The sequence below is a fragment of the Meriones unguiculatus genome, chromosome 6 (assembly GCF_030254825.1).
Source record: "Meriones unguiculatus strain TT.TT164.6M chromosome 6, Bangor_MerUng_6.1, whole genome shotgun sequence".
Taxonomy (NCBI): Eukaryota; Metazoa; Chordata; class Mammalia; order Rodentia; family Muridae; genus Meriones; species Meriones unguiculatus.
In genome coordinates, this window is record NC_083354.1 from 126,328,591 (window position 1) to 126,344,487 (window position 15,897).

Consider the following 15,897-nt stretch of genomic DNA (forward strand, 5'->3'; position numbering starts at 1 on the left):
GGCCAGGGAAGCACTAAAAGTCTTTGTTTTTCATAATTAAGGATCATGTTAACACAAGAGCAGAAAACTTTGTATGTGCTATAAAAACATCACAATTCATGATACACAATAATTCCAAGTTTGAGCTGAGGTGTTTCAGGTGTTCATTGACCTTCTCCTTTTAGTTCTTTGTATATTGTCGATATTAATCCTCTGTTAGATGCACACAGTTGGTCAAGATTTTTCTTTCACTGTGCTGGCTTCCTTTCCACCCCATTAAGTTACCTTTTCACTTCATAAGTATTTTTGTTCCATGGCATTATACTTGTCACCTGCTGGTCTCATTTCCCAAGCAGCTGGTATTCAGCCAGGAAAGCTTTGCAGATGCATGTGTCTCAAGAAGCATTTCCTAGAACTTTCTGCAAGCATTTTCATAGTTTCAGGTCTTATATTAAAGTCCTCGAACCATTTTTGTGCAAGGTGAATGGCAAGAATCTACTTTTATTATTCTACATGTAGGTATCCAGTTTTCTTAGCATGGTTTTTTTTGAAGGGGATTTTTCCCAAAATATATTGTGGCTTTTCTTTTCTTTTCTTTTCTTTCTTTCTTTCTTTCTTTCTTTCTTTCTTTCTTTCTTTCTTTCTTTCTTTAATTTAGGTGACTGCAATTACATAGATTTTACTTGGCCTTCTGTTCTATTTCGTTGATCTCACTGGCCAAGCGGGTAGTGACACTCTTCAACACATAAATGTGTCTCTCTCATTTACATCCCTGGAAACCTCAAGAGCCATGTCTGTGATATCATTACGCTAAGAATGGGCACCTGACCTAAGCTCAGCAAATCACAGTCTTCTAACAGAGATTTACACAGTGGAGCCAAAACACTCTGACACATGCACTTCAGAACATGTGGACTTTTGTATAACAAATGTGTATACTTGGAGACTATGGGATGTAATAGTAACTCCACATGTTAGTACAAAGAAAACAAAGGAAGGGAGAGAGAGAAAGAGAGAGATGCAATGGAGAAGTAGCAGAGTTGCAGAGAAAAACGGCATCAGTTCAGAGTAGAATTTTCAGTTGCCTGGTCTAGACTTCCTATGCATTTCTCTGATTTAATTATAAATATCCCCTTTAAAAAAGTTAAAAGAAGTTGTTTTGTTTTTTTGGTCTGTTGCAATGAAAGCTATCTTAATACAATCCTGTTTCACACACACACACACACACACACACACACACACACACTCACTCACTATTGATGATAGTTCTGGTTAAAGAGAAGAGATTGTGTTGAGACCTTGAACACATGGAGCTCATTCCGTACACATGTGCTGCATCTGTTTTGTCAAATTGTGGAGATTAACGTCAATGTGGTGACTTAAAGTTTGCCAAAAGAAGCAGTAGATGAAGTTAGGTGATAACTACAATCCTGGCAACAGTCTAATAGTACTTGATGAAAATTAGGAAGGCTTACTAACTCCACACCTGGCCAGTGTGAAATGTTGTGCAATGCCTTATTCAAATATGGGCCATAGGAGCTGGTTTGCCTGGCTCTAACTTGCTGGGCTGTTAGTCACATGACCTAGACAGTACTTTCATATGATAATATCCAGAGCCATTTCTCTTCTGTCTGCACTGCTCTTACTGTTCTTATTTAAATGAATTCCATCTGTTTAGAAAGAATTTTTCTTTCACAACCTCACAGTATCTGCTCTCCTGATCTGACAAAAGAAAATTTTCAGTGAAATAAAATGTTCACTCATACTAATTTATCCAGTCATCTTTGGCAAGGCTTACAAAGGGCTGGACTGACTTGTGAGTATTGTAATAACTTTTAAGCAAGTTTTTGCTACAGCATTTCAGTACTCAGTATGTGATTTAATTTCTGTGTTACCAATAATATATATAATTTCTTTTTCCACATTAATCCACCTGCTTGACTAACTCCATGTTCTATTGTGACAATAATTGAAAACCAACAGTCTTTTATAAAATAAATAACATGCCTTTAACTACACATATGTATATTGGGGGCATTGTTGTCAAAAAATCCAATGGTTGTAGTTCTGTGGACTTATATGTGAGTCCACCCTTCTGTTCCATTGACCTACACATTTGCTTTTGTGCTAGTGCCATGGTCTGTCTAGCTGGTAATGATACCCTTCTACCCTTAAATGTGTATCTCATTTACATATCTGAAAATGTCAGGAGTCACTTTTGTCCTTCAATGCTGTACAGCTGATGAAATTCTTCTGTCAGGGATTTTAGAATTGGAACCAAAGAGACTGTAGTTCCTACTAACACAGAATAAGCACGTCTTCAAGTATAGAGCTGTACACACATGTGGCAACAGAACATAATACTTGGAATCAAATCTTGGGTAAAGGATCTGTGGGTTACACTAAGAACAAAGTACAAAACCGATGTTTATAATTTGTGGATCAGTGTGAATGCTCATGTGTTTTTATAAGCATGTGTGTATGAGTACTTTCTTGATTTCTTAGGGTGCTAGAAAAATATTAGAGCATTCTAGAGAGTGGGAAGTCTAAGACCAAAATAGTAGTAGATTTAAAGTCTAGAACTAGATCCCATTTTGTTTCCTGGATGGCACCCTTTTATTGCTTCCACACATAGTAGAAGCTTAAAAAGACCAACAAGCACCCCCAGACTTCTTTTAAAAGAGGTGATCTTTTCCACAAGAACTGTCCTAATGACCTTGTCATGCATGAAAGGACTCCTGTGGCACCATTAGAGCTAAGTTTCAAAGTATAAATTTGGTGATAACAGGAACATTTATCCCATAGAACAGACCATTTTGTAAGCAACCTGCAAAGTCTAGAATTCCATTATGTGGAAATTATATTATAGTGATAATTGCCATTACCTTTAAGGACTGATTTTTATGAAGCTTTTCTTTGATCAAAAATGTTTTCATAATGGAGTAATCACTGCCCAACTTACCGTTGCCCAAATAAAAAACAATAAATATGTATTGCATCATGAGTTTATATAAGTTCACATAAAGTATGTATTATATGGTTCTATATAATGAGTAATAGTATGCTATTAAATTTGCATTCTTTTGTCTGTTCCTATGAATAATACATTTAAGGCTTAACAAGCCACATTCATTGCTATACACGAAAATGCTAAGCTACTTTAAATTTCTCTTAAAGTTCATATAGCTATTTGAAAAGAAAAGTCATTTCTTTTTTAAAATGGTATTATTGATTAGATGGTTCACAGGCAAGTAGCCCCACTTCAAGTAGAAAACAAACAAATAAACAACAACAACAAAAAACCCCTGTACCATGTTTAGTCGGTTATTTTCCATAGTAGTCTAAATCTATTTACAATACTTTGAATTCAATAACTGTTTTGAAAGCAACTTGTTCGGACATAAACAAAATGAAGAAACAAACAAATATGTTTAGATTTTACTAAATGTTTTTAGGTAAGCAGGGTAAAATACTATTACTGCAAACTTCAGGCTTCACAGGATTAATGAGATTAATAATCCTGGCACTGAATCTTCTACAGTGACATTCAAGAAAGATTTAGAAATATTTCTCTTTAAGCAATCTGCTTTGTATTCATGCATGTTTATTGGTTTAGAAACAAAAATCTACTTCCATGAAGAATGCTAGAGAGTTTTGTCAGAAAGCACTAAATCACCGAACTTTTAGAAACTAGGGGTCTAGAGACATGGCTTAGTCAGTAAAGTGCTGACTTTAATCCCAGAAAAAGAGACAGGTGGATCACTGGGATTTGCTGATAGGCCAGTCTAGCTCAATCAGGAGCTCCATATTCAGTGAGAGACTATGTTGTAAAAAGTAAGGGTGGAGGTGTGATCAAGGAAGATACTTGATGTTTTATATTGGCTATTGGTCTGTACATGTGCACATACAAACATGAACACAGACATAGACACACAGGCACACACAGAGACATACACACACGCAATTTGGAAATTAAAGCAAAATCTTATGGCCATTTGTTGGCCTTGGGATTCTACGTCCTTGCTGTGTGCTGACTGGATTAACAAGTGAACCATTTGGTTGAGAAGCAACACGGCTCATCTTTTTTCTGAACCTACACTAGTACCATGTTGCTGCCTCTCTTGGAAGTTCATGAGGTTGGCGCTCACACAAGATTGCACCTTTTTCAGCAGCTGGCTTTGCAACAATGGGCTTAGTTTTCTTCCTGAAGAGCCTCTACGTTTATGAACACGTTTAAGGAAAATCTTTGTTTCCTGCAGCAGCCCAACCTAACCTCGTCCACACGTAAGAGTTTCCCATCAGATTTGGTGATATTGTATCACCATAGGCATTAACTGGAACAAATGATGACCTGTATGCTGAACCTATTCTCCACCGTCTTTTTTTTTTTTTTTTTTTATTCAGGATATCTTTGCTTAGGCTGATAACATCTCAAATGAAGGCATAGCCCTCAGTATCCCTGCAGCAAAAAGTAGAGGCTTCTGGAGTTTTACTTGGAAATTTTAAGTTTTTATTTGACATTTGGAAAAAGTGATCTGTATGTTCGAGGTCAGGTTGGGTTCTGCGGGTCATTTTAAGTGTTCACAGAAACGGCCTGTGAATTTCCATTTAGGTTTCTCCAGAAGATGACCCAAGTGTCTCTGTGCAGGTTCCTTGGGGATTTTGCTTTTGTAGCTCTCTGAGAGCACTTATCTGCTGGCACTGAATGAGATAACGGATCTCCTCAATTCCACACTGCCTTTCTAAGGCAGCTAATGAAATCAGAGCTGCTGTGTTTCATCTGCCCTTCTAAAGTATCACAGGAGATAAGGTATCAGGGTCTCCCTCAAAGCAAACGAAAAGCAAACACAAAGAAACACTGAAGAATGAGAAGACGACACAGGACAGGCTAACCTGTGCCTGTAGCTTACCTGTTAATTAATCAGAGCCTCGATCTGATCATACGTCATGAACAAGAGCAGGGAGCAAATAAATGCTAGTCACTTCAAATTAGCTCACTCAACAGGCCGGGAGCGAGTTAATTCTTAAGCGTTTAATTCAGTCAATTGGCACTCAAAGGAGGAGAGGCAGAAACAAATGGCACCATTTTGGTGAAGTTGTTAACCTGACCCAAGATCATAAGTGTAATTTAAAGAGTTTCAGTCTTTTCTCCGTTTTCAGTACCGTGTGGATATACAGTTTTTGACTGGAAGCTTGGCGCTATCTTGCGTTCTTGCCCTACTGTGTACTGTCACAGCCCTCCCCCAACTTAGGCACTTTGCTTAACTTCTTGCACTGTGGTTCTACACTTATAAAATGAGGCTACAACAGGAGCAAACCTCATAAGGGCTAAAAGTTAAAAAGCCCGTGAAGCACTTCCAGGTAGAGGCAGACAGACACTAGTTAGCATGACACTAGTTAGCATGATTATGCCTGCACATTCATGCTTTGCACACTGTAAAATAGAAACTTAGGAGTGTGAGTCCTCTACAGCACTCTTGCCTTCGGTCAGTGAGGGGAGTTCCTCCTGTACAGAAAGATATTTTTCTATAGCCAGATATTTCTCGGGTTAACGTCAACAACTGATGAGATGGCATCTACTTTCTCTGTAACACTCAAATTAAATACTTGTTATGTTTGCCTCCCCATCCTGTCCATTTTTTTTTTTTTTACATAATTGATACTGGTATTTTACCCACTTGATAAGGAAAAAAAAAGTTGATCATTGCATTTCTGCACTTCTGTAATTCCTCCGAGAGCTGTGCTTCTGATTTGCCTTCTGGGAAGTGCCATCTGCGTGCCAGGGATCTTTTGTTGGCTCCTTCTGTGATTCACTGTGACTCTTTATTATTACAACCAGGATGGCCTCCCCCCACCCCCTTTCCTAATAAGGAACAGAATCAACATGACTGGGATTGCTTTGAACGCTGCCATTTCTTCTGAATACAGTTCTAACTAGATTTGTATTTTTATGCTGTGGGTGGAAATGCCAGATAAGAAGAAACAGATGAAGCCAGATGAAAGGGTAAGATGGAAGGAGGAGGTCAGTTATTTGGACTTCCTTAGATGGGACATTTGTTGCAGAAATGTCAACCAGCTCTTTAAAAATAAAATACACTGGAGTTCAGTACTATTAACAATAGATAAAGGGAGGGGGCAAGTAGCTATGTGGCATTAATCTCACCCCTCACAAATAATGGCACCAGTGACATTTGACCATGTGACAGATGAGTGAGTGGAGAGCCTTGGGACTGTGATTGTGACAGTTTTCTTTTTCTGCCCTTGTAAATTATTCAGCATTGGCACAGCACTGGGAAAACACAAACTGGAGAAAGGGTGAGGGAGGAAAGGAATTCTATTGCAAATGAGAATGGTGGCTGACAAGTCCATTAAAAAACAACAAACCAACATTCAGGCTGCATCTGCTGCCTTCAAAATGTCCTTCAAAGGTTCGGTTCACTAACCTCTTTTAGACATGCAAGAAGGTAGCAGAGAGGAGAGGATAGTTCCTGCTGAAAGCGTCCCAGATTGGTCTCTTTTCTCAGTGTGCCTATGTCATTATCAAAGATTGGATGGTACTTCTCCTGAGGTCACATGTGTTGTTAAAGCCCAAAGTCCCAGCCATGCACTTCCACTGCAGTAATTGCATTCTGCTGGCATAAATGCACCTTGCTGTTTTGTGTTAGTGTGATACCGCCTTCCAACCCTGTCTCTCTTATATATTGAAGCTGCCACCCCAGTAGAGGTGGCATTCCAGAATGTGATAAAATTTCATAGGCAAGTTATAAAAATGTCATGGCACACTTTTTTTTTTTTGGATACAGAATATATTACATTTCCATGAACTTTATCATTTTGCTTTTCTCTGCTTAGAGGAGAAACAGGGAAGTCTTTCGTCTTGATATCACAGCTGAAGCGGGGCCTCAAGGAGGTCTCTTGAAGGGAGTTGTTAAAGGGGATTCCAATGGCTGAGCAGACCAGTTGCACTGCCCCAACCTTCTCTCCCACCAACATCTGCTGTGCAGCTGGAAGGCAGAGAAGCCGCTGTTTTTGCATTGGTTGTCCAGCAGGGGGGGCTAGCAACTACACTTGCGTTTCTGTTAGAGCCGGTTCCCCACTGGTGTATACTGCTGACGAAAAATCACCCGTAACATCTTGCCTTTCTATAATAGATTTTATGTGACATTTTCAAAATATTTTACACTAATGTGTGGAGCGTCCCCTGGTAAGGTATAATAAGGGAGCACTTCATCTCCATTTTCTGGAAGGGGCAAACAATACAACAGCAGGCTCGGCGAGGAGCAAATCTGCGGCAGCGCCGTGGATGGCCCCAGATGTTCCACCCTCTGCCCCTCCTCTGCACAGCGCTAACATTCCTTGTCCTCTGTTTCTTCTCTACAAAGTCTGCATGGGCTGCACGAGGCCTGTCCTAGCAGGAAGTCCCACTAGGAGATGGGAGGAACATCACAGAAGTTTGTATGGTTCTCCTCACTCACTTGCTATGGTTAGACAGCCACCCTCCACCCTTGCAGAGCAGCCTACCTCTCATTTTAGGCTCCTGTGTGTTTCCTGAATCTCTGTAAGCTGAACATCTTTTACTTGATATAATGTGGGTGTGGATCTGCAGTGTAGAGCCCATGTGATTTTATGCTTTTGAATTTTATTTTGTAAAACCTACTTCCAGCCCCGTCCCTATTTGCCTATACCTCTTCAACCACCTCAAGGTCACCCATTATCAGATTAAAGAGTTCCCGGGCTAACTCTGAGTATCTAATTTAACTCTTATGATCATCTGCTTCTGAAGTAGGTTAAGTAGAAAGATGTAAAGGTACTTTTGTTAAAGTACATCTGTGAGAAGGCCGGCCACCAGACCAAATGACCAAGAACAGGAGATGCTGCATGCTGGAACCTTAATCCAAAAGTTTGCAGCAACAACTTGGCTTCCTTAATTTGATGTAAAAAATTAACTCTACTCTGTTTACTTCCAATAAAGCCGATACTGTGATTTCTCTCTCTTTGATCATAATGTCTCTTTGGTATCTATAGTGAGCATGAAAGAAAGACGATAGCTTGTAGGAGAATTGAGCGTGTTCTGGAAGAATACCCTGTATGATTTAGGAACATGAGTCAAAGCATAAGCTTAATTCATCAAAGGTTTATGCCTCAGTTTATAACCAAATGCTCCATTTCTTTAACATTTTTTTTTCTGAAATGTCTACCATACAGCTATTTGTATAGGCTAGGATTTAAGTTAGGCACATTTGATAAGAAATGTAGGTTTTGCATTTTGTTGAGTATGGAAAGAAAGTGACAGAAAGATTGTAAGGGGGAATGCCATCAGAAATTTTTGTGAGTGCAGAATGGTCCTGTGGCATTCCTTGGTACTTGTATGAGACACAGGGAGTACTGGCAATTCCAGTGTTTGACAGAACCAAGTCAGACATAAGTGTACCGTGCGATTTGTTCATCAGATATTATATTTTATAATTCATATTCAGCCCACAATTCCTCAGTTCACATCAGCACGCAGCAAACTTAGAACCTCTTTAACAATAAGGAGTGAATGAGTTTTTGGTTTTCAGGGTCTCTGGTCTCCCCGAATGATCATGAGGCTTCCCTCCATAGGTGAGTTTCTTTGAGTGCCTTCTAGAAGCACAAAGTTTTAGCAGGTCCCTCCTGTTTGCCTCCATACCTCAGAGTCTAGCTGTTCATTCAGCTTTTCAAGGGTTTGTGTCCGACCTGTGTTACATGTAGGGACATTTCTTGGCCACCCCAAGGCGCAGCTAAGTGTGGATCCCTTGTTATACTTTGGAAATACACTTTTAAAATTCGGAAGTGCTATTATTCAGAAAGGTAGGGAATTTTGTATTACTTATATACACGTATATGCTTAATTATATGCCCAGTTATGGAGGTAAGCTACCATGTAAATAGATGGAAGTAGTTATAAAGTCAAGTTTTCTGATGCCTTTTTTCTCACTCTTGCCCATTTTACCAGTTGTGAACAAACAAGGCACTTGGCTCAAAGAGGTTAAAATTGGTACACTTTTCCCCAATCAAAACATAAAGTAATCAGTTACATAACTTCATTCTAAAGCAAAAACAGAAGATGTGATCTTTTTATTTGACAGGCTTCATAGTGACTCTGGCATTTAACTTCATAATCTGGTGAAATGCATGCGAAATTTTGAATTAGCTGAATGTAAAAATAGTCTTTAACTCGAAAAGCATAACTCACAGTTTCCTGAGTACAATGACAAGTCTGTTGAGTTGAAATAACAACTGGCTCAACTAGGAGATGTCATTTGCACTGACGCAGAGTCTGCAAACCGCAGAAGGTCTTGGGTCTCTAGAGAGAGAGCCACAGGGGTTCTCCTCCTAAAGTATTTCTCAAAGTAACTTTAGAACATATACATACCATCCTCATGAATCGTAGAAGCAGGAAAAACGGCTTCACTGGGAGACAGTCCCACACTGCACTTCATTTTTTAATTTAGATTATACCTGTGCATTGGGGAAGGGTTTCAAGGTGACTCATGAAAATGGAGAGAAATGCAAATTCAAGGTTTTGTTGGAACCTTAGAAATGAACCACTGGGAGAGCTCAATAGTCAATATTTTTGAACAGCTTCAAGTTTTCTGTCAGTCGTTGACTTTTATGAAGGTTGAGAATTTGAGGTCTATTTGAAAGCTGAATGGATGGTACCATTCTTCAAAGACAGTACACACAAGAGACAGTCAAAATGGGAATGGAAATGGTGATTCTGATCCCTTATGTTTTCTAGAATAGAAATAAAGAATGCAGGAGAGAGAGTAGAGAGAGAAAATGTTTATTATTAATTGAAGACATACTTCCTGAACCAGTGTTCAGCATGCTATAGTATCCTAATATAAGCAAAAGTTACTCTAAGAATTTAGAATACAGGTGTGCTGGGATCATAATGAATGCCCAAGCACAGTGGAGCATTTTGATTTTCATTTGTGTCTCATGTATAGAATTTGAAGCTTAACTAATACATCGGGCTATAGACATTTGAGAGCATAGTGATCCCAGCTCTCTTTAGAGAAGACAAAGCCTAAGAAAAGACAAGAGGTCAAAGATCTAGATGTTATGCAGAGTTGGCTGAGAAATAAAAGAGAAAGTAGAACAAACCTGCTAAAGGAAACGTCTTGGCTTCTGAAGATTCTGGGTCTATGTCTACCTACTACCAGGAGGAAGTATTTAGGAATTGCCACATCAAACAATAACTGCCTATCATGCCAGTGTTTATTCAAGAAATGTTTTTAGCTAGATTTGGTATTTGCCAGGAGCTGTATCTGACAAAACTGCTGATCATCCTTCACCTCACTGTATTCCTGTTGCTTCTAATTATAACCTCATTGAGAAGCAAAAATGGTGATTTTTCTCTGGAAAACTTTCAGGGACTTATAAGTCCATTTCTTACATGTTTGATTTAATTTGGAAGTATGCCATTAAGAAGAGCTGGGTTCACAATTATACACAGGAGATTTTTGTTGAGTTCCATTTTCTTTATTCCAAAACTAGGTCTCAAGTCAGTCTTTATAATGTCACTCTCCCTGTAGCAATATGCCAGCTGAACCCTTCTGATCTTGGTCATTTCATATGGAAGTTTAGGATGTCTAACTTTATTCTTATTTCCCAGCCCCCTCATCACATTATTGATTATGGCAGCGCTGATGCTTTGGTCCTAGTGTCCTAGTGGGTCACTTTAGTTGAGTGGCTCACGGCTTTGAGACTGCCTAGAACTTTTAATTTAGTAATCTTTGCCCTTTGTAGTGAGGGGGGCCTTCTGTCTTCAACTTACAGCAGCTTGTATTGAAAACCTGCTTTTCTACTATGAGTTTTGGAATTTTGAATTTTCTGCTTTCTTCATTGATGAGTTTTAGCTGATTCTGTCCCACAGTAAATCTCATTTTAAAAATCTATTTATTTTTAAATCAATTTTTTTTATTCACTGTACATTCTGGTTGTACTCTGTCCCTCCTCTCATGCCTTTTCCTCAGAAAAGGTGAGCTCCCTTTCCCATCCACCCTAGTTCATCATTGCATCAAGTCTGAGCATGTCCTCTTCCCCTGGGGCCTGCTAAGGCAGTTTCACTGGGGGAAGTGATCAAAAAGCCTGCAAGTGAATCCCTGTCTGATGCTACATCCCGGTAGGGGGCCTAGGTCCAGTCCATAAGATGGTCCTTGGTTGATGCCCCAGTCTTAGAAAGCCCTTTTTGGCCCTGGTTAGTTGGCCTTACTGCTCATCCTTCTGTGGAGCTCCTGTCACCTCCAAGCCTCCCTCTACATCGTTCCACATCTTCAGAAGACTTCCAGTGTTTGGCTGTGAGTTTCCAAGGAGCTGCTGGGTAGAGTCTCCCAGAGAACAACTCTGTCAGGCTCCTGTCTGCAAGCTCAATAGAAAATTGTTCATAGTGTCAGGGGTTGGCACTCTTCCATAGGGTAGGTCTTTGGTTGGGCCAGGCATTGGTTGGGCATTCCCTCAATATCTGCTCTATGTGTTCCATTCCTATCTCTGTATATCCAGCAGGGTAAATTTGGGGTTGAAATTTTTGTGGGTGGGTTGGAGTTTCCCTCCCTCCACTAAGAGGCCCATCTAGTTAGAGGATATCCTCTTCAGTCTCTATGGTCTCTGCTACTAGGACTAACTACTTGAGCACCCCTCATATCCTCCCAGGAGCCTACCCTGACTTAGATCTCCACCTTGTTGCAGAGATACCCCCACTTTCTTTTTCTCTTTTCTCTATAGGCCTTCTGTCCTCTCTCCTTCTCTCCCCCCAGGTCTATTCTCCACCCTCTTAGCTCTCTGCACCCCCTCTCCTACCTTGTTCCCTCTCTTCAGCCTCTACCTCTGTCTATTCTATCTCCCCTTTCAAGTGAGAATTATGCATTCTCCCTTGGATGCTCCTTGTTATTTATCTTCTTTGGGTCTATGCCGTTAGCATGCTTATCCTGTACTATATGGCTAAGTGAGCACATACCATGGACTTCCTGAACAGAACACCAATATCATAGGCTCTAAGATCAACAATTAATAAATGATACTTCATGAAACTGAAAAGCTTCTGTAAAGCGAAGGAAACAAACAAACAAACAAAAAACAGTCTACAGATTGGGAAAAGGTCTTCATAAATCCTACATCTGACAAAGGGCTAATATCCAAAATACACAATGATCTCAAGAAATCAAACACCAAATTAACAAAATTAAAAAATAAGGCACAGAAGTAAACAGAATTTTTAATAGTAGAATCTCAAATGGCATAGATACACTTAAAGAAATGCTCAACTTCCTTAGCTATCAGTGAAATACAAATAAAAATGACTCTGAGATTCCATCTCACACCAGTCAGAATGGCTTAGATCAACATCTCAAGTGACAGCACATGCTGGTTAGGGTACACTCCCACATTGCTGGTGGGAGTGTAAATTTGTACAGCCAGTTGGGAAACCAACCTGGTGCTTTCTCAGATCACTGGAAATAGCTTTACCTCAAGACCCAGCTATACCACTTTGGGGCATATACTCAAAAGATGCTCTACTATACAAGTACACTTGGTCAACCATGTTCATAGCAGCTTTATTTGTAACAGCCAGAATCTAGAAACAACCCAGATGTACATCAACGGAGGAATGGATACAGAAATTGTGGCACCTTTACACAATGGATCACTACTCAGCTATTAAAAACAAAGAAATCATAAAATATGCAGGCAAATGGATGGAACTAGAAAAGATCATCCTGAGTAAGGTAACCCAGACCCAGAAAGACACATGTAGTATGTACTCACTATTTTTTTTTATAAAAACAAACCATGGATAACTTGCTTTATAGCATGCTCTAGTTACTTTTTTTTGTTGCTGTGATAAAATACTATAACCAGCTACAACCTGTGGAAGGCAGGGTTCCTTTTGGCTCTTGATTCCAGATGGATGTGTCCTTTATGGTAGGGGAGGCACAGTTGCAAGCAGAAGGCATGGTAGTAGGAACAGGAAGCTCTGAGCTCTTATTTTCAAGTGTAAACATGAAGCATAGAGAATGAGCAAGAAGTGGGGTAGGTTATAAACACACAAGGCCTGCCCTCAAGGGACATACTTCCTCCAGCAAGGCTGAACCACAGCAGTACCCCACCAAACAGTGCTACCAACTGTGGACCAATTGCTCAAATGCCATTTTCCATCCTCTCTACTGGATGTGTCCTCCAATACTATCAATCTCTCTGACAGTTCAGGTTTGGGAATGTGATCAACTTATCTCAGTAAGAGAAATAGTAGGTAGTTTTGCTTATTAATGTTGGATTAAAGGAGGATAGTCTCTCTATTACCTGAATTCTCACTGACAAGATGCAGGAAACCCAGTTTGTCTCAAATGATGGAGGATACATGCCTGAGAATAGGGCCAACACAGAGGAAAGCAGGACAAAGCTGTGGGTGCCACTGAGTTCCCCTGTCCAAATCATGACTGAGCTGTGGACTACTTTCCTTTGCAATTAATTTTCCTAAAAAACCACCACCAACAAAAGAAACACTTTTCCTAAAATTCCAATATGAGCCGAGTTTTCAGATGTCTAATGAAGATTCTCTTCTTTAGGTTTGTGTCCTCATGACTGTGGAAAACAGTCGTTTAAAATCACCATGCTGTGCTTGGACTTATTACTCAGTCATACCAAAGCTATAGATAACAGTCTGGAAATGTAGTCACAGGCTGGCCACAAACATTCCAAGATAGATTTTCCCAGAGACAAAGGTTCCAGACAGTCTGAGAGTAAAACTGAGCAGCAAATCTCTTTTCCTTCATGGACTGAAAATCCATAGCCATTCCTTATCCTGCTTCCACTTCCTGTAAGTGTTATGTCTGGAGTCATGGACAAGGAGTGGCAGAAACTGCAAGACATGGGTCTGCTTTCCCCATTAGACCATAAAAGTTTCTTCAGGAAAAGTTCTCCCTGTAGTTTACAATTAATTCCTCAAAGTTTAGGATTGCTGCCTGTGAAGGGCATGTCTTTAGTAAATGTCAGATGATCATATAAATACAAAGAGTTGTTCCCAAGCACTGTTGCTCAGTGTTTTCCTTTCTCATTTGGACAAAGCTTTAACCTGCTCTCCTAGGTGCCCCGAATCTACGTGGCCTTTGTGTGATATGCTCACCGCCCAAAACTACAATCACAAGCACATCCGTGGCAGCCCGAATAAAAAGAATCCAATAAAGTCCCAGGTGCCCAGACATGAACTTTCTCATCCTCTGTTATTCAGGGGCTCCCTGGGTGGAAGGCATTCTATCTCAGTCTCTCAAACACCAAAATAATGAACAAATACCAGAGGCGCGGCCTGCAGCTCAGTGATGTTTAGCTGTCTATTCTCTCTCTGACAATGGCGGTGTAAAGGTTTCTTTCTTTCAAGGTCTTGGAACACTTTCAGTTGTAGTCCTTGTTTCAAACGTAGTCAACTGCAGGCCACAGGGCTTAGCATAAGGGGGAGAAGATGGAAATTGCTTATGCTTTGCGGAGCAGAGAAGCACGAGGCTTCTGCAAGAGGGATTACTGGGCAGGCATAAGAAGTGTGAGATGAAGTGCAGAAAGGCTCGGAGCTGGGATGCAGCTCCAGCTGGAGCCGTGGCTGGCTCCTTCATGATCAAGCTTTCACCGCAGTTCATCCATTAACTTTGTCAAACCAATCATGATTCTCCCTGGGTTATCCTCACTGATAGTGAGGGAGAACTAATTAGCAAACAATCTCCTGACATCCCGAGGACCGGAGGCCCTGTAAGGCTTATCTGCTCTTCTTACCCTGGCCACTCTTTCTCATTTGGAGAGTTATTTTTAAATAAAAGAAGAACAGAGGCCAGGACATCGGCAGCTGAGAGATGTGCCCTGTCTGGAACTCAGCCCAGAACTCCTGGGGCTCAGTCCAGGTGTTCAGCAAGAAGCTTTTTTCGCAGAAAGGTCAGATGGAATGCAGCAGTGGCTTGAGTTGTTCAGCAAGGCATGTGGTGCCTTTCTGTGGTGTCTTTTTGCAATGGGAGGTCAAGTTAAATGAAAGCAAAGTCTTCTCTCTCTGTTCTCTCTCCTCCTCTGATGTCCAGGCAGCTAGACTCCAACTGGGGAAAACTTTAGATGATTAGCAACAACCTAAACAATGGCATCCCTCCAAGTCGTGATGAAACCCTAGGGAATCTTCAGAATGTGCATCGTTTCCTGGATTTGAGTAGTGCCTTCATACTGGGGGAAGGAGGGAGGGGGCAAAAGGAACCACAACAGTCCTGTTCCTAATAACTTATGGATCTATTCCTTAAGAACCACAAACCCTGCAAACCTGTGGAGGTTTTTAGCAGACTACACCATCCAGAGACAGGGCTGTTTGGGAAGGTGAAGAGGGTTTCTTAGCATGCTTTATTGACCTCTATGGTATTGCTCAGCATGCAGCTCCAAGCCCACTAACTATATCCTGGTGGAATAACTGCTCCAGGTAGCTCGGTTGCTTACCATGCTGCTTGCAGTCAGATTTGAGATGTTCAAAAGAACAAAAAAATCAAGCATGGCTTTAAAATAAAATATGATGTAAAAGTTCGAGGAGAGGAGTCTTCCAGCCTCCTCCTGCCTTACTTCAATCCTGTGAATTCCTGTTCCACTTCAAGAACAGCCTCCATCTCTGTTTTTCCCTCATTGGCCTCTTCATCTTATACGTACGCAGCCACCTCTATTTTTGGCAGCTGACTTCATTGATAACTCTCATCTCACTTTCACATTATTGCCTTTTTCTCTCCAACTGTCAGAAGAGCAATTCTACCTAAATATTCTGTATCATCTGAAATTCTACATGCACCAGAACAATATTACTGTCATCATTTCCATTCTGATCTTTTTCTGATTTATATTAATACTTTTATAATATTCTCAAGTACTCAGCCTCAAAAGCAA